General features: G+C 38.5%; 1 protein-coding gene across 16 annotated transcripts in view; it reads right to left on the reverse strand.

Moving 5' to 3' along the window:
- Nucleotides 1-25,386, reverse strand: part of nfasca (neurofascin homolog (chicken) a) — a 280,053-nt gene that overhangs the window by 165,167 nt on the left and 89,500 nt on the right. For all 16 annotated transcript variants that reach the window (XR_009064442.1, XR_009064443.1, XM_057846447.1 and 13 more), the window contains exon 2: nt 931-976. The gene's annotated coding sequence lies outside the window, so the exon portion shown is untranslated. The remainder of the gene's footprint in view (nt 1-930; nt 977-25,386) is intronic.

Genomic DNA, 25,386 nt, shown 5'->3' on the forward strand with positions numbered 1-25,386 from the left:
ACTTCCCAGGTCATGCAGTTCACAACTATATACAATCGTAGTGTCAGTAACCACCAATGGGAGCGCCGCGTTGCCATATCAAACGCACCAATACATTGCCATATCGAATGCATCAATAGGAGTATCGCGCTGACACATCATTGCGCGCATTATGCGCTGAGTCTGTGCAACAGAAGCTTAGAGGGAACGTTGGTCGCAGGCTAAGCCAAAGTATGAAAAAAGTGCGACTTATAGTCCAGAAAATGTGATATTCACAAAAAAATAAAATCATCGCTCTCGAACAAATTGTTTTGTTGTGGTGTGGGCACACTGTCACCACGGTCATCACAATCATATGCATTATTGACCATAAACTGAATCCGAAGCTTATGTAAAAGCAGCCTTTGAAAAGACTATACCTACTGTTTTACAAAGTGCACTCTCCCCGCAGCCACTTCTCTGACCTCTAATTGCCCTCCAACACAAGACCAGAGACCCCATCATGCACAATTACTGTCAACATTCTGCAGTATTCTGGTGAGGGCAATGCATTTAAGTACACACACATAAATACTGCATGCTAACCCAAGTGATATGTCACAGATAAAAAAATAAATAAATAAAAAATAAAACTAGTGGAAAGACAATTTATTGGGAAAGATCATACTGTATATTAATCTGCATGAGTGTTGTCTTGGAAGGAACACTAAACATTTTAATAAATCTCTATTTCATATCTTATTTATCGAGTTTAAAAAAATAAATAAATAAAACCTCAAGGAAATGTACAATCTAACCCTTCTCCAACAGTGACTTTGCCAAATGTGGGTGTTATGCGGGGAAAAAATAGGAAACCTCCTGCTGTAGAGAGCTGAAAATCAGTCAGATTAAGACTCACAAACTCTCTTAAGTACTGTACAGTATATATAAAATGCAGATGCATTGGCTTACCTTAAAACTGATGTAGACACAAATGTTTTGTCTGTGACCTGCGGACCTGTTGAGAGAAAACAAAAGAGATAATATTTAGTTTTATTTCTATTGAGCAAGCGCTAAAAATGCAATTATTACCATCTATTATTTTACCGTTTGTAGTATCAGATTACATAGTGTGGCACAATGATTAAAACTACAACGCTTCACTAAAATTTGCTCTGCAAAGAAATTTTGTTTTTTTAATTAATCTCTCGTCTGAGCACAGGAAGAAACATGTTGGAGCAGTGAAGACAGGAGGAGAGACAGTGCAGACAACACATACGCCTAAGGACTGTCTGCAACTGCCGTGTTGCTTTAACAGAGCTTGTGCTTTCAAAGAGCTCCAGTGTCTGCCAGCCGGAGCCTTTAGGATCTCAAGATGCTCTTCTTGCCCTCTAATGTTGTCCTTCTTTTCTGTGTTGCCTCAGGTTGTTAGGCTCACATTTAACAAGAAAACTACAACACAGTTTGCCTTGAGGACTGACTTGAAAAGACCCTGCAACACTGCACAACGTGCACAAAACGAAAGACGAAATGTGGTATGCACACAGAGTGTCTTCCAGAACCACGAAGCCCCGCATATTGACACTTGGAAAGAAAATCTTATGGATGATAGGATAAAAATACATTTTTGGATCACCCCAGGAAGCATAGCGTACGAATACATAAGTGCCAGGGATTTCTTGATGACTTGCTCAAAGGGACTTTGACAGTGGTCTGGAATAGACTAGAACAGGGGTAGCCAACTGCGGTCCTCGAGGGCCCCTATCCAGCTTGTTTTCCAAGTCTCCCTCCTCCAACACACCTGACTCAAATCATCAGGTTCATTATCAGGCTCCTGCAGGGCTTACTGATGAGCTGATCATTTGATTCAGGTATTTTAAAGGAGGGAGACATGGAAAACAAGCTGGATAGGGGCCCTCGAGGATCGGAGTTGGCTACCCCTGGACTAGAACCTCTCCAACAACAACTTAAAGGGTCGATGTTACCTGCTGCCAGATTTCTAATACAATAAAATATACATCATTTATATATTTAATTTATAGTATAGATTTATAGATTTACAGTATAGATTTATAGTATAAAATACAGTGTTGGACTTGTCCAATCATCACTTTGCCAGTGTCAAATTGGATCATACAGTACAGTAGTGTGTAGATGCAAATATTTGCTACCTACAGACCAGTAAGCTACACTAAAGTCAAACTGTATGCTCAAATTTAAACTGAGCATGCACATTCTACCATACAGGTGGGAACCTCTAGGTACGCTTCGGAGGACCGGATGGAAGCCCGAATTTGGAATTTATTGTGTGCGAGCACGGTCCGGTCCTGGGATAGGTGGAGGAAAGTGGATACCATCGGGCACAAGCTCACAGAGCTGTTGCGTCAGACCGCTGATGTTGGGAAGGACTTAAGGGATCTGGCATCAGGACTACGCCTTGATGATTTATTCAAGGCTTCGGAGGACCGGTTGGAAGCTTGGAATGGGAACTTATTCCGTCCGTGCACAGTTCAGTCCGGTGAGGGGTGGAGATTGGTGGATTCCATCAGGCACCAGCTGGCGGAACTGTCGCGGCTGACCGCGAATGTTGCGAGGGATTTAAGGGAACTGAGGTCTTCCCTTCGCCTTGATGAGCGCGATTGACTGAGGACAACTGCATTTTTTTGGGACATACACAATTCTTGATTCTGCTTGATTTCAGCTAAAAATCTTTCCTTCCCTACCTGACCCCCCCCTTTCCTGCCCCCCCCCTCCTCCTGGGAGAGCCGCACAGATGGCCCTATCTGTTGCCTTGATCTCTCCTCCCAAGGACGGTCGCAGAGCCTGCAACTCTTATTTTGTCTACATGAACACACAAATACTGTTATACAAGTGCACAAACACACACTCACACACACACCCCTCCCTACGTCCAGTCCGCTTCCATCCTGTCCTTCTATCACTGCCACCCCCCGCCCTTCCAGCCATGACTGGGCAGTTTTTACCTTTTTTCGTACATAATATTCCTGCACGTGACCTGTGCGTCGTGTCATATCCCTGCTATTTTGTATGACATATGTCGTACACACTGTAACTTGCTCTGTAATTTCTGAAGAAGAGAGAGAAGTTGTTCATCTGCAGCGGCCCGATGCTCACTCATCGAACGTAATTTCGTTGTCATGTCTTGTGTGTCAATGACTATTAAAGCACTCTGTACTCTCTCATTGTAGAATATCCTACTAGGATATTCTACAATACGACTAATAAACAGAAAACAAGCTCTTGTCATCCTTCTGCTTACGGACTATAACTTCGCCTGCTAATTCCCCTTAGCAGTTCTGGGGTTCCTGTCTATCCGTCCTGGGAGTGGATCCCTCCTGACTGTGGTACTCCCTGAGGTTTCTCATTTTTCTCCCAATTGACTCTGGAGTTTTTGGAGTTTTTCCTTGCCGGCATGGAGGGTCTTAAGGATAGGGGATACCCAGGACTTGAACTGTATCTATTCATCTTTGTTGCTTCATTTCTAATTGTGTATCATATTGCCTCTGCAAAGCCCTTTGAGACATCTGTTGTGATTTAGGGCTATACAAATAAAATTGAAATTGCTTTGAATAGGAATCAGCTCATCACTAATAGACACCCATTCTGTTAGAATGGGCAGCCAATTGCAGGCAATAAGTTAATTTGGGGCATTTCCACATAATTTCCTGTTTATTTTCTGTCACAACTCTTCTTTTGGGGGCATTTATCCTGTTGATTTGGGGGATATTTAAAGATCACTTCCTGTTTAATTTGGGTTACTGAACAAGAAATTACTTGAGAATGCCTCCAAACAAATATAAAGAGACTCATAATCATCAGGAAGTAATCTGTAAATAGCCTAAAATGAACAGGAAGTTACCTGTAAATGCCCACAAAAGACTGGCTTTGAATGCACTGGTTTCAGTGCCATTGATGGCGCTATACATCTAATACAGTCAACATGAATTGGACGTCTAGCACCGTCAATGGCAGCCAGTGAACTAAAGTAGACACTATTCTATTGGAAGATATTGGCAGTAACCTGTTGGTCCCTTTCATTTTAAATGATCTTATCGATTCTTGGCAGTAGCATATTGATAACCTTTTTGCCTACAAAGTATCGTTATATACCACCTCTTCGATATTTTGTCACACCCCTATTCTACCGAGTGGTTTCATTTTTTTACTCTGCTTTGTAAAATGCTTCAATTTGGCACTGAGTAGAGACGCCACTGCCGGGTGGACATGCATGCACGGGAAGATCATGGGCTTTTCCAGTTGCTCTTAGTTAATTGAAGACAAGCTCTGATGCTGGTATTTTTTTAATTGAAGCATAAAAGCACGACGTGCAGTTGAAATGTCAACTGTCAATTTGCACTGCAATTCATGGTAGTTCTTTTTTGTCAATGCACGAGTGACTAACCACAGGTAATTTGCTAGTAATATGTTGTCCTTAATAAGGATGTCTAGCCAATATTCTATATCTATCTTCATTTTATTTGAATTATTTATTTTTCAAAAAATGCTTCCTGGCTAACGTGTGTGTAAGGCAAACTCAAGTTTTAGATGGGTAAGAAAATTTTTCAAGCAAAGTGCCTGAAAATGTTCTCCTCGAATGCTGTAGTTGACATTTTTTCCCCTTGGAGGACTTGAACTGTCCCTTTTTGGTTTTAAAGGCCGCATCCCAACAGACGAGCTATTGCCATCCCAAAACTAGAAACGATATATTCCTTCTGACTACAGTATGTCATATACTGGATATCTAGATGAAATGTTAAACTGGGTTAAGTGCATTGCCAAAGGGAAAAGTAGTTTACTTGCCCCAGTTGAAAGGATGTGTGAAAGTATGGCTGTTATGTGTAACCGTGCACATTCAGAAACAAACAAACATTTTTTGACAGCACTCTTCCTCCACGTTTCTTTGTTTTCCCCACAAGCAGGCCCTGATTCTGGGTATCAAACTTAATGAAATACTCGATAGTCATTTTACTTTTATTTTATTTCTCGTTTTAAAGTGTCAGTTGCTAAATGAAAAATCAGCAATGTGGTTATAATAAAGAATGACGTAAATAGAGGATTTAAAGTTGTTCTAACATGAGCGGTATTGCTTTTTATCATTCATCAATCATAACAGACTCCATTAAATACACTTTTGCCAATCCCCTAGGACCACAAATGTGCTTTTGTATCAGCGTGTGGACACTTGGATGATGTTCAGTCTATCACCTGCTTTTCCCTGCTGGGCTGCAACAGGGCGAGCCCTAATGAATGTCCCAGAGGCCACCAGCTCTGGTCTTTTAACACACACGCACAGACTGAAATAAATGGCTCTTATGCACACAAAGGTCACAGGTTACATGCTAAAGTGGTTGTGGAGGACATGCTGAGTCAGTGACATAATTTCGGTGGAGGTGCAGATGTCTTTTAAAGGAGTTGTCATGACAACCGCTTTTGCAAGCTGATGGGATAATTATGAAGTATGTTGAGGATGCATGAAATTAACTATTTCATGATAAATGGCATATGTGTTTCTTTAGAACCAAGAAAGTGAATCATAGAACATATAGTATTTCTATCTGCAGTGGCTAAAAACAAGATTTAAGCCATCTGAGATTATCTTGTCCAACAGTAATATTATATTGATACTCGAGGCGTAGTGGTACACATAAGTCACGGTTCAGTACATACCTCGGCTAGGTATGGGAGTCACACTTTGGAACAGGTTCGGTACAACAGGGGGGAAAAAAGGCTTTTTATAATCACCTTATTTGGAAGTTAAAGTTGGTTCTATTCGCTTAAACTAAAAAGCAGCTCTTGTGCAAAAAAAGTGCAAAATAAAGCATTCTTTAATTCACAGTTTATGTGCAAAGGAATAAGGAGGACTTTTTTTTTTCTTTACTCAAAGTATTCGCCGTCTGACCAGTGTTGTTTTCGTCAGTGGTGATGATAGTGAAAATATTTCATCAACAAATGCTTTTTTCATGACAATGACGAAACAATAACATGCTAAAAATGAGCCTAATGCTAGTTTTCATCTGACGAGACGAGAACGACACGAAAATGCGCAATAGTTTCCGTCACATGTTGACAATACGTGACATTTTATGTGTACACTGCAAAAGCAGACCTCTTTAAAACTAGTTAAATTCCCTTGTTCTCCATGTAAATCTAGAAATAAGTGAAATTATCTGCCAGTGCTTCGAGTAAATTTTACTTAGATTTCTTGAAATGAGAAAAACAGCTAGCTGAAAATAAGCTTAACAGACATACAGTGGTATGAAAAAGTATCTGAAGCTTTTGGAATTTCTTACATTTCTGCATAAAACTACCATCAAATGTGTGATCTTTGTCGAACTCACACAGATGAAAATACAGTGTCTGCTTTGACTAAAACCACCCAAACATTTATCGTTTTTTATATTTTAATGAAGATAGCATGCAAACAATGACAGAAGGGGGGAAAAACAAGTAAGTGAACCCTCTCCCTAAGGAGACTTAAAGAGCAATTGACACCAATTTTTACCAAACATTTTAAGTCAGGTGTGTGCCCAAATCACTGATGAATGGTTTAAAGCTGCCCTGCCCACTATAAAACACACACCTGGTAAAAAGTGTCTTGATGAGAAGCATTGTCTGATGTGCATCATGGCTCAGTCAAAAGAGCTGTCTGAAGACCTGCGATCAAGGATTGTTGATTTATATACTGGACTGTCTCAGAAAATTAGAATACACAATATTCTAATTTTTTGAGACAGTCCTGTGTATATATACAAGACTGTCTCAGGAAATTAGAATACACAATATTCTAATTTCCTGACTGTCTCAGGAAATTAGAATATTGTGTATTCTGACTGTCTCAGGAAATTAGAATATTGTGTATTCTAATTTCCTGAGACAGTCCTGTATATATACACAGGACCGTCTCAAAAAATTTGAATATTGTGTATTCTAATTTTCTGAGACAGTCCAGTAAAGCTGGGAAAGGATATAAAACCATCTCTAAAAGTCTGGCTGTTTATCAATCGACAGTCACGGAAGTTGTCTACAAATGGAGAGAGTTTGCCACTGTTGCTTCTCTCCCAAGGAGTGGCCCTCCACCATAAATGACGCCGCGAGTTCAGCGCAAAACACTCAGAGAGGTAGAAAAGAACCCTAGAGTGTCTGCTAAAGACTTACAGAAATTACTGTCACAGTCCAGTATCTCTGTGCACACATCAATTATATGTAAACTATGGCCAAGAATGGTGTTCATGGGAGGACTCCACAGAGGAATCCACTGCTGTCTAAAAAAACCATTGTTGCTCGTTAAATGTTTGCAAAAAGGCACTTGGACACTCCACGTAAGTTTTGGCAAAATATTTTGTGGACTGATGAAACCAATACCACTGTGCCAAGAAAATGAGTGACTTCCTGGATTGAGGAGGAATATGAATGTGACATCAGCCAGGTCACCATCTCACAATACAGCCATTACTATATAGCATGCAGAAGTACTGCGGATTATGTTGGTGCACCAGGGAGAGGCATGTGAGCCTTTCTGGGTTTCAAACATAACCTTGTACGCCCTGAAATTAATCGAGCTGCTTGACTGGACACTAAGTTACTAAACCCAGATTGTTGATTGTGTTATTGTACAGTTTTGATGTATGTTCCATGCCTGAATGTGCGTCTTTAGTTGTATGGGGAACGGGAAACTGATAAGCATATGCTTCATCCCATCCGCCTTTGTCTTCTTGTTCGGTTCCTTCGGGCAAATCATATCACATTTTGTAATTGTCAATGATTGTCAATGATACCAATGATGATGACAATAAAATTCCATTCCATTCCGTATTTGAAAGCAAATTTTCATGATTGGGGTGGGAAAATGACCAACTTTTAGATGTATGGGCTTAATAAGAACAAATAGTAACATTTACTTAAAATAAGTGCAATAATCTTACACATTAATCTGTTAACTAGTCTTTCACACTCAAAACAAGATGGAGACAATTATTTGACTAGATTTGAAAGCAATAATCTTATTAAGGCGATATAAATTTGTATTGTAGTTAGCCTGCATCGTAGCAGTGTCTGGTTGTGCCACTCATGTGATGTGCTGCGCTCCCAACCAATCACCAGTGCTTTGTTCTCTGCACTCGCTAGGCTTGCACACACGCCACACGGTAAGATTTGTTTTCTTATCTTGGCCAGAGAGAATATGCAATGTTGCTTTAGCCTTTAAAGTGCCTATGAGAGCAAAAAGCTTGTTTATTAAATGTACCGCTTGAATGTGTGGGCAAGTGATCGATTTATTTATTCAATTTTTTTAATCCCGTGCCAAGAAAATGAGTGACTTCCTGGATTGAGGAGGAATATGAATGTGACGTCAGCCAGGTCACCATCTCACAATACAGCCATTACTATAAAGCATACAGAAGTACTGCGGATTATGTTGGTGCACCAGGGAGAGGCGTGTGAGCCTTTTTGGTTTTCAAAATGTTCCCCATTGAGTATTATTATGTCAAATACTGGGATCATGGTACACATTTTAATAAGGAGGTGGCTAGCATTTTGTGGTTGACAATGCTCCCTGCCCACCGAGAAGGCCACTAGGCTTGTCACATACCATAGTCACTTCCACCCTGTCGGTCCTCTTCATTTGCCCGCCACCAGATCATTATCCTCGGCTTGGCCAGCCACATGCTCCTCCGACATCGGCCGGTTTGTTTGGCAGTCATTCTCCAGGTGCATCCCCAGCAACAAGTACTCCTGCCCGCAGCAGATGAACGATGAGCTGAAAGTTGCTCACAGCCGCCGGGGGCTGGCCGATCGGTGAAGGCTGTCACCCTCGCCACCGTGTGTGGCATGAGTCAGGATAGTTTTGTTTGATTTTTCGTTTTCAAAAGGCGAGAAAAAGACTTGGAAAAGTCGCTCGGTTCGTGTTAGCATATCGGTTAGCTGTCACGCCTCCTGTTTTGTTTACACTCTTTCTTCCGTCTCTGAAGCCAGGGCAGGGAAATGACAAAAGCCGGACTACTTCTAGTAGCATAATTTGGAGGTCAAGAAGTCGGCAGTTTTGACCATTATGCAGTAATTTTACCCTGTCATACTGAATAGATGCATTTTTAATATTTCATATTCCATTTAGCACAAGACTATTATTTGCCATTACCATATCATTTATTTAGCAATTGGGGAAACTTAGTTAAATAAAAAGAATATCCTGTAAAAATATTAGAGAGATTGAAACAATCATGACATTTTGCTGCTCTCTGCCACATTTCATTCTGAATCTTCCCCCTCAGTGGGCTGAATTCTAAATGAGCAGAAATCGTTACCCTGCCGACGTCATCCACCAGCTGGGAACGCTAGAGTGCTATAATGACAGGCGGGGCTAAAGGGCAGATTAAAAGACTAATTTCTCATCAACTGCACTTTGCCAAATTGTTGTTTATAGTCAAATCGTCTCAAAATGTGATTTTAATTGACATAATAAGGCTATTTAAGATTTTTTTTAATGGTGTCACAGGCACTTTTAATGTCTGTGCTGAGTGATCATCACACACTAAATGTAACTTGTAGTGTTATCATTAGGCTAATGCTAATGGTGAGCATGCTCTTAAACTCTCAGACAACTTTTTCTACATACAGTTCGTGGCATCCAGGTGGGTATCATTCATTGAAAATAATGTACTGTTTTCCTGCTGAGTGTGTAGTGTCACCAAGTTGGCGTTGTCCTAGTAGACGTTACAATATGTGCTCGTCTGTCACTGTTCATTTGAAATAGTTGGAAAACTTAATTTATTTATTTATTTTTGGAGAATTTTTTTTAATTTTACAGACAAAAACATTTTTAGTAAACGTCTACTAAAACTGGACGAAATAAGTTTTGAGTTTTTGTCGACAAAAACTAGACTGAAACAAACCACATTTTGTGATGACAAAAATATGACTAAGACTAGTAAGTATTATCGTCCAAAAGACTAAGACGAAAATTAAAAGGGCTGCCAAACACAACACTCCGTCTGACTGCCCGCACCGAACCGTGATGCCCGTACCATGACCGTACGGAATAAATACGAATAACGTTACACTCTTAATTGACACACTGTAGCGCAAAGTCAAGGTTTTATGTTAAATAACTGACTTTTTCACAAGGCAATTGAATTTGGCCCTTTAATTGCTAGTCAACACAACTGAAATACTACGTATATTGTATCTGCTGAAAACAATTCAACTGTAGTACAGGCAAAGAAGACATAAAATATTTCTTCCATGGTTCCACCTTTCTACTTTTGTTTATTGCCAAAAAAGCCTTTCTTTGGTTAACAGGAGAAAAAGGTGAGGACACAAAGCACCGTCAGACCCATTAAACTCTTCAGCTAACATCCTTTGGAAAGGTACAGAGTACATAAGACTTAGGATAGAGGGAGGCAGGTTGAATGAGCGGTTATCGGGAAATAAGTGCGTGTGTGTGCATGTGTGTATGGATGTCATGCTTGGAAGGAGCTGCAGCTCAATGATGCTGACTGACCTACTTTTGATCAAAAGAGAGAAAGAACAAATGGATGGAACGTGGAAGAGGAAATCGGGGTGCTGTGGAAAAGAGAAGCGGAAGAATTGAAATATTCCTGTGTCTTCAAAACAAGGGTCAATGAAAAAAATATGAGGAGGATATGAAACGACGCAGGAGATTTGGTCAAAGGTTACAAAACTGATTGATTGGTCAAATGCTGGAGGGCTGGCTTTGAGGAGGGGGGATTTATGGAAGATCCAAGATAAATCAATCCTTTGGTTCCTGCTATGTTATTAGCCAAAGCATTTTCGGTATCCACAATCCACATGCTCGTTTTTAAAAGTCATCGTAAATCATTACTTAGCAGTAAATGGGAATACAGAGATCAATTGCAAGAACAGACTGACACATTTAGACTGAACCTGATAACCAGTGTTGTTAATTTTACTTTAAAAAAGTAATTAATTACAATTACAAATTACTTCTCCCAAAAAGTAATTGCGTTAGTAACTCAGTTACCTGAATGTAAGAGTAATTAGTTACTTGGCAAAGTAACTAGTGATATGTTTTTTTCTTTCTCAAAAAAAAAAAAAAAACACACACACACACAGGTCACACAATGTGAAGCTTAAAGTGTTTGGGGGACAATTGGCCCTAGCCCAATTCTTTACCCTCCACTTAACTAGACACAAGGGTATTGCGATAACTAGCTAGTAACCTTTGCTATGTGTGGAAGTCATTTAAAGTTGTGAATCAATCGTTAAAGTTGTTAAAATTTCTCCCGTTATTGCATTAGTTCCCTTCTGTCTACTTTAAACATGTGTAAGTTTTAAAACTGTTTCATCATTTAAAGATAGATTTAAGTTAAGATTTTGCCGATTTAGGAGCATTTTAAATTTAAAAAAATTACTTAGGTTCGCTAGGAAGGACCTCTACATCAGGGCCTTCCTGAGAGGTCTACTGCTTTAAGATGGCGGCTGTTTACAAACGCATGTAGTCCTTAAAACATGTTGGCAGTGCAGCAGTGTCTATCATTTGCATCTAGTTCTATAATATGATATCTACCGTGTCATGTGGGCGTAGTTTGTCAGCTATGGCTGCAGTCAGGTATTATTGGAGCCACCTAGCATCGCGGTTGCAACGGCGTCTTCCCCACTCCTGCTCTGCTCTCGTCCCCGTGAGTCCGTTTCTCTCAGACTTTTTTTTTATTCAACCAACTTAGTAACGCATAGTAACGCACGCCTTTCCCGCATCAGTAACGGTAACGGCGTTGCCAAGATGAGAAAAGTAATTAATTAGATTACTCATTACTGAAAAAAATAACGCCGTTAGTAACGCCGTTATATTGTAACGCCGTTATTAACAACACTGCTGATAACCTTCATGAAGTTGGCCCCCCATCAGATGCAAATTTATATAAAAATGATGTCAATCGTTTGTGCTGTATAAAGTTTTGTTTGTGTTGCTATCTATCTATGATATCTAAACAAAAGAATGAATGACTCTTTGAAATAGGCCTGAATGATATTTACAATTCTTTCGTGGGTCAATCTGAGGTCAACCAGCCCCCCATTTTGTTTAAAAATGGCTAAAAATGGTGTCAATCGTTTATGCTTCGTGTGTGGTAGTTTGTAAATATTGAGATATACATTTCGAGTGATGACGTCACTCGCAGCTTTTCCGTATCCAACTCCCACTGCTGATGGAGCATACCAACTTTCTCAATGACAGAGGTGTGTCGCAACAACTAAAGCAAACGTAGCACAAACACATGGCACCCCTTCAGGTCCATTTTGCAGTAATAGTAATTTTGAGTGATGACGTGACTCTTAGACCCGCATTTACTGCAAAGTGGACCCAAAGGGGTGTCATTTGTTTGTGTTACGTTTGCGCTAGTTTTTGGGGCACCCCTCTGTTATTAAGAGAGTTGGTGCGCTCCGTCAGCCGCGACGGAGGGGCTGCGATGGACGTCACTCGAAATTAATATCTGAATATCTATATAATGATAGCAGCACAAACGAAAACTTTAAAGCACAAACGTAGCACAAACGTAGCACAAACGATTGATACCATTTTGGGTCTATTTTGCAATAAATGGGGGGCTGCGTGACATCATCACTCAAAATTAATGTCTCAAAAACGATAGCAGCACAAACTAAACTTTTTACAGCACAAATGAAGCATAAACAATTGACACCATTTTTAGACATTTTGAATCAAAATGGGCAGCTGGATGACCTCAGGTTGACCGATAAAAGAATTGTAAATATCTCAAAAAGGATAGCAGCACAAACAAAATTTTTACCACACAAATGTAGCACAAACTATTGACATCATTTTTATATAAATTTGCATCTGATGGGGGGCCAACTTCACGAAGGTAAGCTGATACCCATTGATTCAATTGACAGAAAAAAATATTGCATTGTTTAAAGGCAGACTCTTAAAGTATGAACGTATTCAAATCGCTAGTTTCTCAGACCTTTGATATAGGAGAAAATGATGTGTAAACACAAAAAAATTACGCTGCTTGGTAGATTGTGTGACGTGCGTAAACCCATGCAAATAAACACTTATAAACTGAGTGCTTGGTTTGATGGTTTTTTTCTAATGTCATGAGGAGGGCAGGCAATCTAGGATACTCGCATTTGATTGGCTAAAATAGTACAGGCATTGGTAAGACATCTGCCCGTACTAAGGACAGTCACATCCCGGAAATACTGTTTTTTATTTACGTTTTTCTCCACTATTACACATCATAAAAATGATTTTTTTTCTTTCAATGAGCATATTCTGGAGGTGCACATCTTTGATATTTTCATACTTTGACAAAGTTATGTGGAAAGGCAAGGCTGGCCTTCGGCTGGAGGTAGTCGGTGTTGGGTGACCGCTAAAGAATATTTCCAATATGACTTCAGATTTATAAGAAAACCCGGTAAGTAAGAAGTTAGTAACACATTTATTTGCTCCTTTCCATTTACTTCAGTAACCTTTTGAGAAAAATGTACTGTACTTCACAGAGTATTTTTACCATGCCATACTTTATACTTTTATGGAGAAGCGTGACGAAGAAATGCTACCATTTTTCCTCTACTTTGGGCTACACTAGAGTCGTTTCACCAATGAGTCATTGCAACAATAATCACATGACTCCCTGTTACCAATCAGACGTGACAATACAGTCACATGACCACACACAAGCAACATAAATTTCTCATCGAGCGCTGCCGCCCACATTACTTGAAACAGCGGATTTCAAACTCTCTCCCAGTTTTTATTTGGCTCCGATAATCCACAGAAAGCCGGAGAGATGAGCGTTTTAATTTCATGGTATGTTTATCCGTGCAACGAGTACGCATTAGAGGGCACTCATGCTGTTTAGACAGGTGATGTTTCATTTCTGTATATTTTTCCAGTCGAAATGTTTTGGTCTAATCTGGTCATGTAATAGGTTTTCTTGTAATAATAAAAGTTCATATCTTAATCGTCACCCAATTTCAGATAACAGCCCCAGAAAACACATATGGAATGTCATTCATACAGTATTGTAGCAACATATTTGGGAAGAAGAAAAAGTAGCATGTTCTGCAATATTCTGATAGTTTAGGAGATGCAAGCCAAGCACCAACGCATTGTTAGATAAACTGAAAATCCCTTATGGTTCGCCCAGAGTCATGGACAAATAGTACTCTCTAAACGGGTATTAAAAAAGGCAGGAGACCCCAATCAGTTTCTTGCCCCCTGTCAGTTTCAACCCATCAGCACCACAAAGAAAGGATAGAGACATGGATACAGGCAGGGAGACTGGGGGAGGAGACGCAAGGGGTTAAAGATGGACAAAGAGAATATGATTATAAGGAGTCAAAGGCAACCTAGAAGATATTATTCCTAGTGTTGATGCAAAATTATCAGAGTTGTACGTGGACTATTTGTTTTGAACCCTTTTAGGCATCACCATTGAAGTATTTATTTTAAACAAAAAGAACTCACTATGCAGGTTGTTTTTTGTTTTGTTTTTTGTATGTACATTAATTATCAATGAATCTTCTTCAATATGCTGTTTGAAATATTGAAGACCAGGTGCTGTTGTCCAAATCACACAAAATGCATATCCCCTCACCTTTGTCATGACATTACATATTCATGACAAACAAAGAGGCCATTTAGTGATCCCCTCAGGCACAGAGCTCACAGTAAAAGCCACTCCCACTCACTGGCAGCCACCAAGAAATATTTATATTCATATTTTTTAACAGGAGCAACACATATTTTCAGATATCATAACTAGTACTGCAACTAATGATTATTTTTGCAATCGATTAATCTGACAATTAAGTCAACGATTAATCGAATAAATGTCTTTTTTTTTGCAATTACCTTCAAAATGTAACATTTAGTTGTTTTAGGCATGTTTTAATTAACAGTGACAAAATGGATGACTATTTCCTTCAAAAATAATATTATATTAAACCTTCCTGACTTAACTGTAGTCTTCAACTGAATTGTTTTAAGTACATAAAACTTGTTAACTTTTTAAAATAAAGGTTATGTGTACAAAACATAAAAAGAATTTCTCAGTACATGAATCAGACCAAAGTCTTGTTCATTCAATATAAAGAAAAAAGAAAAAAAAAAAAAAATGTGCTGCTGATTAAGATTTTTTTTCTTGTGAACAAAGCACTGATATAAATTCTGTCAATAACTCATTTATTATCTTTAAACAAACTAAACAACAAAATCGAAAGATTAGGAGGCAGGCTGTCATAAATCAGTTTCTTTAAATACAGTCCAAATCCTATTTCAAAGCACACTCACTTGTTTTACAGTTTTATTATAGCATATGAATAGGTTTATGTGTGTGGTTTCTTTATAAAAAGAAATGAGACAACTTTACTATCTAACAATAACTCAGGTGCTAGTATTCTTCTCCAAAGTACAATACAAACTTAAAACACGGATTAGCATAATCACTAACTAGGTTAGCACTCCGTGCTAAGTTGCAACGTCTCATCAACGAAGAATACAAAAACTACAATTGGCTTTCTTTACCTATGGCAGATGCAGACTAGCTCTAACTAGTGCTGCAACGATTAATCGATTAACTCGAATAATTTGATTAGAAAAAAAGATTCGAATCAAATTTTGCTACTTCGAGTATTCCTTTAATCAAAGTGGCATTGTAATGGTTTGTTTGGAAAGTGTTTGCATTTAGTTTTATTAATTTGGGTGGATAAACTGCCCTCTTGTGGCAATAGTGAATATGACCTAATTCATTTCGCATGGCTGAATCCAGCTGCTCCCTGTTAAGACCAACAGAAGCTTAGCTTTTGTTTGAGCTGGTTTTTTTATGTATTTGTAATTTAGTTTATAGTTATATTTAGCTGTTCTTTTGTGGGAATATGTGTTTGAACCATTCGCTAAGAGCATTGTTATAGCATTTAAGCTAGCTGACATTTTCTATGTAAGTTAGCCAATTGTTCTTTTCTTGTACTTAGAGCCTCATTATTTTTTTATACAGTTTGAGGCTCAGCTAAGGTATTTTAATTTTTTATGTTCCTTATCCGATTACTCCATTATTCGAACTAACTAGTTTATTGATTAATCGACTACTAAAAGAATCGATAGCTGCAGCCCTAAATCTAACAACACAAAACACAATCTAATTCAGTTTTTTTGTTTAATACAAAATAAATAAAGAAATAAATGCCCCCCCCAAAACATAATGCGCAAAAAAATCAATTAAAATTAATTAATTAATTTTTTTTTTTTTTTAAACAATGTAATTATTGATACTTCAAAATATTGCTGAATCAGTAACCCAAACTGAGTGTAGCAGTGAACTCTCTCTCCCTTGCTCTCATTACTGGCGCCCGGTCGCAGGGTCACATTGCACACAAACAAGGACCCAAACAGGACTGCTGATAGCTGCCAGCAAAAATCCATTATCAAATTAGTTGGCAACTAATTTATTAATCAATTTCAATCAATTTAATTGATTAGTTGTTGCAGCCTTAATCATAAATACAGTATACATATTACATACTATATGTAGAAATTCTACTGTTTTGTAAATTCAATTACTTTGGTGCATCTGTTGTGGTCATGCATCTGTTTCCATCTCTAATGGATGGAAAATGCACAGTCCCAGTTCTTATACAATTTAACATGATGACACAAGGACAAGGCCGAAATATCAGAATTGATGGCGTCCGAGTTGGTTGACCAGTTTTTGTGGCTGACCTTGAATTTAGAGCTGTTTCTTCACATGAAGCCAGACAACAACAAAAAACGTGTGTAATACATCTGAATGAAGTTAGTGGTTTTGTTCTGAATAGCTAAAATTGCTTTTGGTCAGAACACACACAATAGAAATTCAAGAGTGTGCGTGTGTGCGTGTCTGTTGGGAGTTCAGAAATTTCCAATCCTTTGTGCCAAAATAAATGAAAGCGTTCAGGCTGTGTCCCTACAGTTCTTCAGTATTTCTGCCTCTATTAAGCAGCCCCACAATGAGAAAAATGCATTATCTTGATTTTAAATAACCTCTGCCTCACATCCTCTATTTTCTGTCTGCTCCTTCTTTACTTGACAATTTATTTTCATTTGAATTTTTCATTTTTTTTACCAGTCAATATTTCACTCTGGTATATTAAATGTCCCATTAATAGAGTAGAGTCATCTGTGTACCGGCTTCATCATTTCCTACATGTATAGTAACGACGAGTATGAATGTCGGTCACCATATAACCTCATTAGCACATCTGGAATTCACTTTGAGCTCTTCCTCAAACACCCCCATGCATCAATATCAATCACCCCCCTCCCTTTTTTAAGTTCATACTCTCCTTCCTGTCCAATGAAAAATACACTCAGTCAGCAGGTCTCCCTAGCAACAGAGCCACAAGAGAAAAGATGGATGAAAACGGGGGCAGAAAAAAATGAGGGGGATGCAACAGTGAGGGGTGAGGAGGGATGAAGATGGTGAGTGTGTGTGTGGAAGGGGGTCTTCTTGTACTTACAAGATCAAAGAACAAAAGCTGGTCACCAGCTAAATCTAAAGATGTCTTCTGTAGGGCTGAGTGATGTGGTCAAGGGAACATAATGATCATTAAACAATTTTTAATAGCGTCCGATCTCGATTCTTTTCATTTTTTTTGTCGTTGTATTTGTCCAGTGGACCCTTTTCACAATACGAGCATCGTCACAAGACAAAATGTACCTCATAATGCGAGTAAATTTTCACCATATGAGCGACGAGCAAAATTCAGAAAAACCTCTCTCTCGCTTGGCATGTCCGAGTGCCTCGGCATCCTGCCAAGTGGCATGCGAGCTCTCTCTTTCGCTTCGTCTCCCCAAGTGTCTCGGTGTCCCGCTCCGGGGCATACGAGCATCTCGCATCAACAGAATCCCCCATCTGCACACCTGCCGCTCATTCTCATTGTCTCTCGTGATAGAATTTTGTATCGAAGTACATCCGAATCTTTTGTGCTTACAAGTGAACATTAACCGTGTCCTCCAGTTTACTTACACCAAAAATGTCGTTTTGTTCATGTTAGGCTATCATCGCTAGACTTCATATATAAATAACATTGTTTTTATACTTTTGATTTCTTTTTCAGATTATTTAGCCTTAAAATGATGCCTTGAATTATTATTTAGGGGTAACATGGGGGGGATCATGGGAAGAGTTGCGCCGTTTAACTTGAAATTGAATTAATGGTGGGACCACATTCACTATAGAGTAGTTGAACATTGCAGTCGCATAAGAAAATATTAACATAAACCTAGCAACACTGAATACAGTCCCTCTCGCAAACCTAAAAAAATAAAATAATAATATTGCATTTATAATGATGAATGAATGAATGAATTAATGAATGAATGAATGAATGATTCCTGGACGATATTGTAAAAAAAAATACCATTGCTTAGTTTGGGAATTTTGGTAGTTTGAGAAAAATGCTTGTCTTTATTCCAGTAAATGCTACATTGAATGAGTCTGCTCAAATTCACTCACGCTGCTGAGAACAGCCTCTAACTTACACAATGAATGGGTTAGCACAGCAAACTTCAGACTGGGCTGCAAGTTTAATGATGATTAACACATTTGTGCCTTTGATCATAGATCCACCAAGGCTTCTCTGGCCAGATCAAAGCTACAAAACCAGTCAATCATCATTAACTTTAACCCTTTAACACCTAAGCCTATTTTGGCTGAATTTGCATGCCTTTGATCTTGCCTTTATATTTCAAATAAAAAAATGTTCACAATGGCCAGGTCGGGTCCCTTTTTTCAAGACACCTTGAACTTCATGTCCAAACTGTTGTTTTCTTCACTGACCAATTATAATCAACATTTTGGACCCAAAAAGACAAAAAAATCCCAAAGTCTTTTTTCAAAATTTGTAATGTTGATGTCCCATTGACAACCAAACATGCTCAACCAACCGTTTTGAAGCTTGATAATATTTATTCAACTTGTTAGGATTAACATTCAAGAGAAAAAAAATAAGATTGAATAGTTTTATGTTTGACAATTCAACACAGCAGGTATTTTCATAGGCGTTTTTGACCTTTACACATACAGGTTATATACAGTGCCTTGCAAAAGTATTCGGCCCCCTTGAATCTTGCAACCTTTCGCCACATTTCAGGCTTCAAACATAAAGATATGAAATTTAATTTTTTTGTCAAGAATCAACAACAAGTGGGACACAATCGTGAAGTGGAACAACATTTATTGGATAATTTAAACTTTTTTAACAAATAAAAAACTGAAAAGTGGGGCGTGCAATATTATTCGGCCCCTTTACTTTCAGTGCAGCAAACTCACTCCAGAAGTTCAGTGAGGATCTCTGAATGATCCAATGTTGTCCTAAATGACCGATGATGATAAATAGAATCCACCTGTGTGTAATCAAGTCTCCGTATAAATGCACCTGCTTTGTGATAGACTCAGGGTTCTGTTTAAAGTGCAGAGAGCTTTATGAAAACCAAGGAACACACCAGGCAGGTCCGAGATACTGTTGTGGAGAAGTTTAAAGCCGGATTTGGATACAAAAAGATTTCCCAAGCTTTAAACATCTCAAGGAGCACTGTGCAAGCCATCATATTGAAATGGAAGGAGCATCAGACCACTGCAAATCTACCAAGACCCGGCCGTCCTTCCAAACTTTCTTCTCAAACAAGGAGAAAACTGATCAGAGATGCAGCCAAGAGGCCCATGATCACTCTGGATGAACTCCAGAGATCTACAGCTGAGGTGGGAGAGTCTGTCCATAGGACAACAATCAGTCGTACACTGCACAAATCTGGCCTTTATGGAAGAGTGGCAAGAAAGCCATTTCTCAAAGATATCCATAAAAAGTCTCGTTTAAAGTTTGCCACAAGCCACCTGGGAGACATACCAAACATGTGGAAGAAGGTGCTCTGGTCAGATGAAACCAAAATTGAACTTTTTGGCCACAATGCAAAACGATATGTTTGGCGTAAAAGCAACACAGCTCATCACCCTGAACACACCATCCCCACTGTCAAACATGGTGGTGGCAGCATCATGGTTTGGGCCTGCTTTTCTTCAGCAGGGACAGGGAAGATGGTTAAAATTGACGGGAAGATGGATGCAGCCAAATACAGGAACATTTTGGAAGAAAACCTGTTGGTATCTGCACAAGACCTGAGACTGGGACGGAGATTTATCTTCCAACAGGACAATGATCCAAAACATAAAGCCAAATCTACAATGGAATGGTTCAAAAATAAATGTATCCAGGTGTTAGAATGGCCAAGTCAAAGTCCAGACCTGAATCCAATCGAGAATCTGTGGAAAGAGCTGAAGACTGCTGTTCACAAACACTCTCCATCCAACCTCACTGAGCTTGAGCTGTTTTGCAAGGAAGAAAGGGCAAGAATGTCAGTCTCTCGATGTGCAAAACTGATAGAAACATACCCCAAGCGACTTGCAGCTGTAATTGGAGCAAAAGGTGGCGCTACAAAGTATTAACGCAAGGGGGCCGAATAATATTGCACGCCCCACTTTGCAGTTTTTTATTTGTTAAAAGAGTTGAAATTATCCAATAAATTTTGTTCCACTTCACGATTGTGTCCCACTTGTTGTTGATTCTTGACAAAAAATTAAAATTTTATATCTTTATGTTTGAAGCCTGAAATGTGGCGAAAGGTTGCAAGGTTCAAGGGGGCCGAATACTTTTGCAAGGCACTGTACTTTGCAAAATAGTGAGAGAAATATATATAATATACTGTATATATAAAATACTTCGATGTCAGCTCTTCCTATCATTGTGAAGCACAATTCACCAAGCGTTGTAGGGAACGTGATTAGACTGTCGTGAGGTTATATTAATATCATTTAACAAAAAAGGGTTTGGAAGATATCTCTTTTTGAGGTTAGGTATTGTACCCACCACCTTATTAACAGTATATACGTACATGCAATCAAGGTTCTCGAACACACATCTATATACAAATTGAAAGGATTGATAGTGAAGAAAAAAAATGAAATATAACATTGGAAAAATCTATTTTATAAAATATTGACAAGTAATTCAGTTAAATTTTTTCAGGCATGCGACAATTTTTTTTTTTTTTTGCAACTCAATAAAGTTTCCTCTTGAACAGGTCATGGAGCTACGTCACACACAACGTCACACAGCCTATTCTTCAGCCGTTTGCGTACTGTTGTCACTTCTACTCGCCGAGACACCAACTCATCTGAGGAAAACAACGACAAATTTGGCTCATCCTCTTCCTTGAGTTAATGAAATAATGCATTAGCTTGCGCTTAAATTAGTTTTCGATTCATTCCGCACGTTTCAAAGTCACTCGCTCAATCCAACCGGCCGTTGCTCGATTCGCATGCCTCCCTTTCGTTAGATGGCGCTCGGCAATTTATTAAAAATGTTCACAATAGGTTCGTCCTTCTTGACCTCACAATGGTTTCTGGGATATGTAGTCTTTAGCGCTGCTTTTGGTTTTGAAAAAGGACAAGAAATGATGGAAATATGGAGATAAACATTTTAATGCTTATTTATGAGTGCAATAAAACTATAAAACTCAAATGGCATTATCTCCCGTTTTACTTGGTCGATTGACTTCAAATAAAAACTGGTGTGGACATCAATTTCAGCACTTTCAAATGAGAGCAACCAGCGTCACGTAGGTGATGTAATTACAGCGTGACGAGGGTTCAAAGATGATATGCATAAACGCATCGCTGCCGACACGTTCGGTGTTAAAGGGTTAAGTACCAAACGCCAACTGCACTGGTGACCAAGAAAAAATGGCGCGATAGGCCCGAATTCCGACCACGTGGTTGGATCGGGGATATCCTTAATTCATATAATGCCGTTTAATACAGGCTAGCTGTATATAAAAGGGATCCAGGATCCAATATATGCACACTAGCTGCTTTTACGAAGTAAAACAAAAGTTTACATGTTAAAAAAAAACAATTGCACATTCTGCGATCAGCCAAACGACTAATTTTCTCCTGATTAGTCAGCAAACTATTTTTACGATTTACGAAATTTTTGTTGACGCTTATTAATTCACAAAAACATTTTGGAACACTTAAATTCTTTATTAATGTAGAAATAAACACATAAATAACAATAATAAATCACAAACAAACAATGACGTCAAATGCTGATAGCATTAACTAGTGCAAAAGAATGGAATGTAAACGGATTCAGACCACTGACTTCGCCTTTCCAACATGATTCAAAACAATTCTTTAAAAAAACTATCCAGCATTAATATTGTAGTATACTACTGTATATAATAGTATTATAATAATTATAATAATTATTCATTGCCAATCAGATTTTTCATAAAGGGTGTTTTAAAGCTACTCTTAGTGTAGAATCTGAATTATGTGTGATTAACTCCAGAAGTCATTATTTATATGTTGAACATGACGTGCTTTTATTTTGAAATGTTCACTGGAAGTATGTTCGCTAAACCACTAAACGTAAGCTTTGCAATCTGCAAAAAAGCACTTTTCGTCATTGCATGTAGTGTCAATAATAGATTTTTTTTTTTTTTTTCATTTGCAAATGATGTTAACCAGCGATTTTTCATGTTTGAAGTGTCGCCTTCTAACCGCAAGTTTGCGTTTTGGAGAAGACTGCCAATGTTTTATAACAGGTTAAAGTATACTGCTCAAAAAAAATTAAAGGAATACAGTGTTCCTTTAATTTTTGTGAGCAGTATAGATTGTTTTTTTCCCCATTAGCCTCAATGTAGCAATGCTAATGTTTACAGTGTTTAATATAGATGTGTTTCCTTATTTTGTATGTATGTCTGAACTTTAATTTTACAGCGTGTTGATGACCAATAAACAAATGTGAAAGGAACTGGAGTCTCATATGCCATCAACACGCACGGGGCGATAAAACGCAGCAGTGAATATTACCGCGCTCATATTTATTTACAGTGCGATAAATGGACTGAGTGCATATCGCGACAGGATTAGCAACCTCAATAAAACAAGTCGTTTGTTAGTTAGATGGACTTACGATCTGCCAGCAAACGGTATAAAAACAATGTATTTTGTATTTTAGTGGGCAATATACGTAATTTTCTTTATCATGTGTGTTTTGCACTGCAGTTTACCTCACGTAGATATGTGCTGTTACCAGTTTCAAGGAATACGACAGTATGAATATGTCACGGTTTCAAAACCTGCAAAAAATTTCCGTCATACCGTCTCTAAGGTATTAGCTATTTCTTATGTCCCACAAATGCAGCGAGAAATCCCTCGCTTGCAGCTGCAAGGCTCAACCCTTCCTCACCAGTTGTTGCTCAGTGTCAGTGAGTCAGCTGTGCTACACGATGGCTGGAAAAGGTGAAACTCCTGAACACCCCCCACCCCCATCGAAGACAACGAAATCGCTGGTATGGGAATACTTCGGCTACAGAAAAGTTACAAACGGCCGTGGCTTAGAGGAGGAGGGCCAACCGACATGTAAAACATGAACAAAACAACCCGAGGAACCAATACCTCCAATATGATTTCACATTTACAGTATAAAAAAATTAAAGGTTAGTAATCACCGTCATGAATGTTTCCCACCGGCTACGACAGTTAACTCCAGCGTGTTTAGTGTGTCTAGCGGTGTTTTTTTCTCTTTGACAACTGTCTGTATTGAGAAAGAAAGTGTGTAAATAATGTAAAAATGATACAGGTCACACACACATGCTTTTTGTGGAATATAGTTCAATTATTTTTGTTCTGATGGTAATAATGTTGAGCTGTGGCTGTGGGTTTAGGCTCATCTAAAGGACTGCATTCATTTTAATACTATTATTTTTAAACTATTTATTTTATCTTAAATTTTATTTTGAATATTTCAGTAATTGATTTTTTTTTTATTATTATTTTAACTAACATTATACTGTAATTATGTTTTGAAAAATAAAAATCCAGTTCAAATGCCTAACATGGAGTATAATAAACTGCGTGAAAACCATCAACATTGGACTCTTTTCCGGAATGTTCAAACTCGCAAGTTTCCATAAGCACCATGTTAAGGTTGATATTGTTTTCGTCAGCTGATCACAGAGATCGACTTATTTATTTATTTATTTATTTTAATCTTTGATCCCGATCTTAAAATCACCCAGCCCTACACCTCAGTGTGTGATATGTTCACATATAACCTGATTATTTTCCATTGCATAATAATTGACTGATCAAATTATCAAAAACTGTGCCCCATTCTATTCTATTGCATTTTTATCTGTGGAAGCAGCCTAGCACCTTTGGTTAACATTGCAGCCAATGTTGTTAACACTTTCAGCTTACACAAATCCCTGCTGACACTGGCGCTCTCCGTTACCTTTAGGTTCTGACATGATATTGCTTCTGTGTGTCATCCAGAGCTTCTTCCTGTATGTCTTCCAGGCCTAATTTGCTGAGATGGGCCCATCTGCCTTGAGGTTAGGTGCTGATTAAATGATTCTGCCATTTGGCTGGTCTGACTCGTAGTCACACAGTCACACACGCCTGCACGCACACACGCATACACTTGTCCATTCCCATTTATCTGCTATAATTATACCATTACCAAATTTCATTTACTCAGACCAGGCTCTGCCTCTCTATTTTCCCCTTCCTTTCTTGTACTAAATGATATTAAGTCTTGACAAAACCACATTTAGTACATCATGAGGTGAATGTGTTTCACCATCTGTAAGGGGTGTACTAAACAGAAGCATCTTTGTTTCTCATCCCTACAGTGGGCTACAATAGAATTTTGTCCAGCCGGTTTCAGGGTCCTTTTTTCTCTCTGCATTGAAAAATCACAGTGTCGTTGTTTAGTGTCTAGCCAAAAAAAAGCCAATTTGACTTTAACATAATTTCCTCGAAGAGCAACAGGAGGGATCTTTAAAAATTCTTCTAACTTGAATTGATCATTTACATTGTTTTTCCATTGTGTGAGAACTGGCATGTTTTTGCATAGTATTTGAACATTCGTGATTAATGTGTGCTATGACTGAATTGGGGGTGGGGTTTCCCCATCGGTCTCTTCAGGCACCAAACTAGTGCCGCAACGATTAATCAATTAATTTGAGTAATTTGATTACAAAAAAGCTTCGAATCAAATTTTGCTGCTTTGAGTATTCGTTTATTTAGAGTGGCGTCATAGACTTCTTGATGATATTGAAGGGACGCAGAGCAGATTAATAGGGGCCTGCATTACTGACGTGGCTGTCAAAGCTGACTGAGTGGAATTACAAAGAGCTTTTTTCGTTGAAAATTATTGTGAATAAATTCTTAAATCCCTGAATTCTGATTAGATATGGACTAAAACAGTCTCGATTCTTGATTGAAAGACTTTAAAAGTTTACTGACCACCACAATGTTTTTATTCATTTCTTTTAGTGTTTCTGAATGCTAAAGAGTTGCACTT

The sequence above is a fragment of the Corythoichthys intestinalis genome, chromosome 9, assembly GCF_030265065.1.
Source record: "Corythoichthys intestinalis isolate RoL2023-P3 chromosome 9, ASM3026506v1, whole genome shotgun sequence".
In the NCBI taxonomy this organism is placed as follows: domain Eukaryota; kingdom Metazoa; phylum Chordata; class Actinopteri; order Syngnathiformes; family Syngnathidae; genus Corythoichthys; species Corythoichthys intestinalis.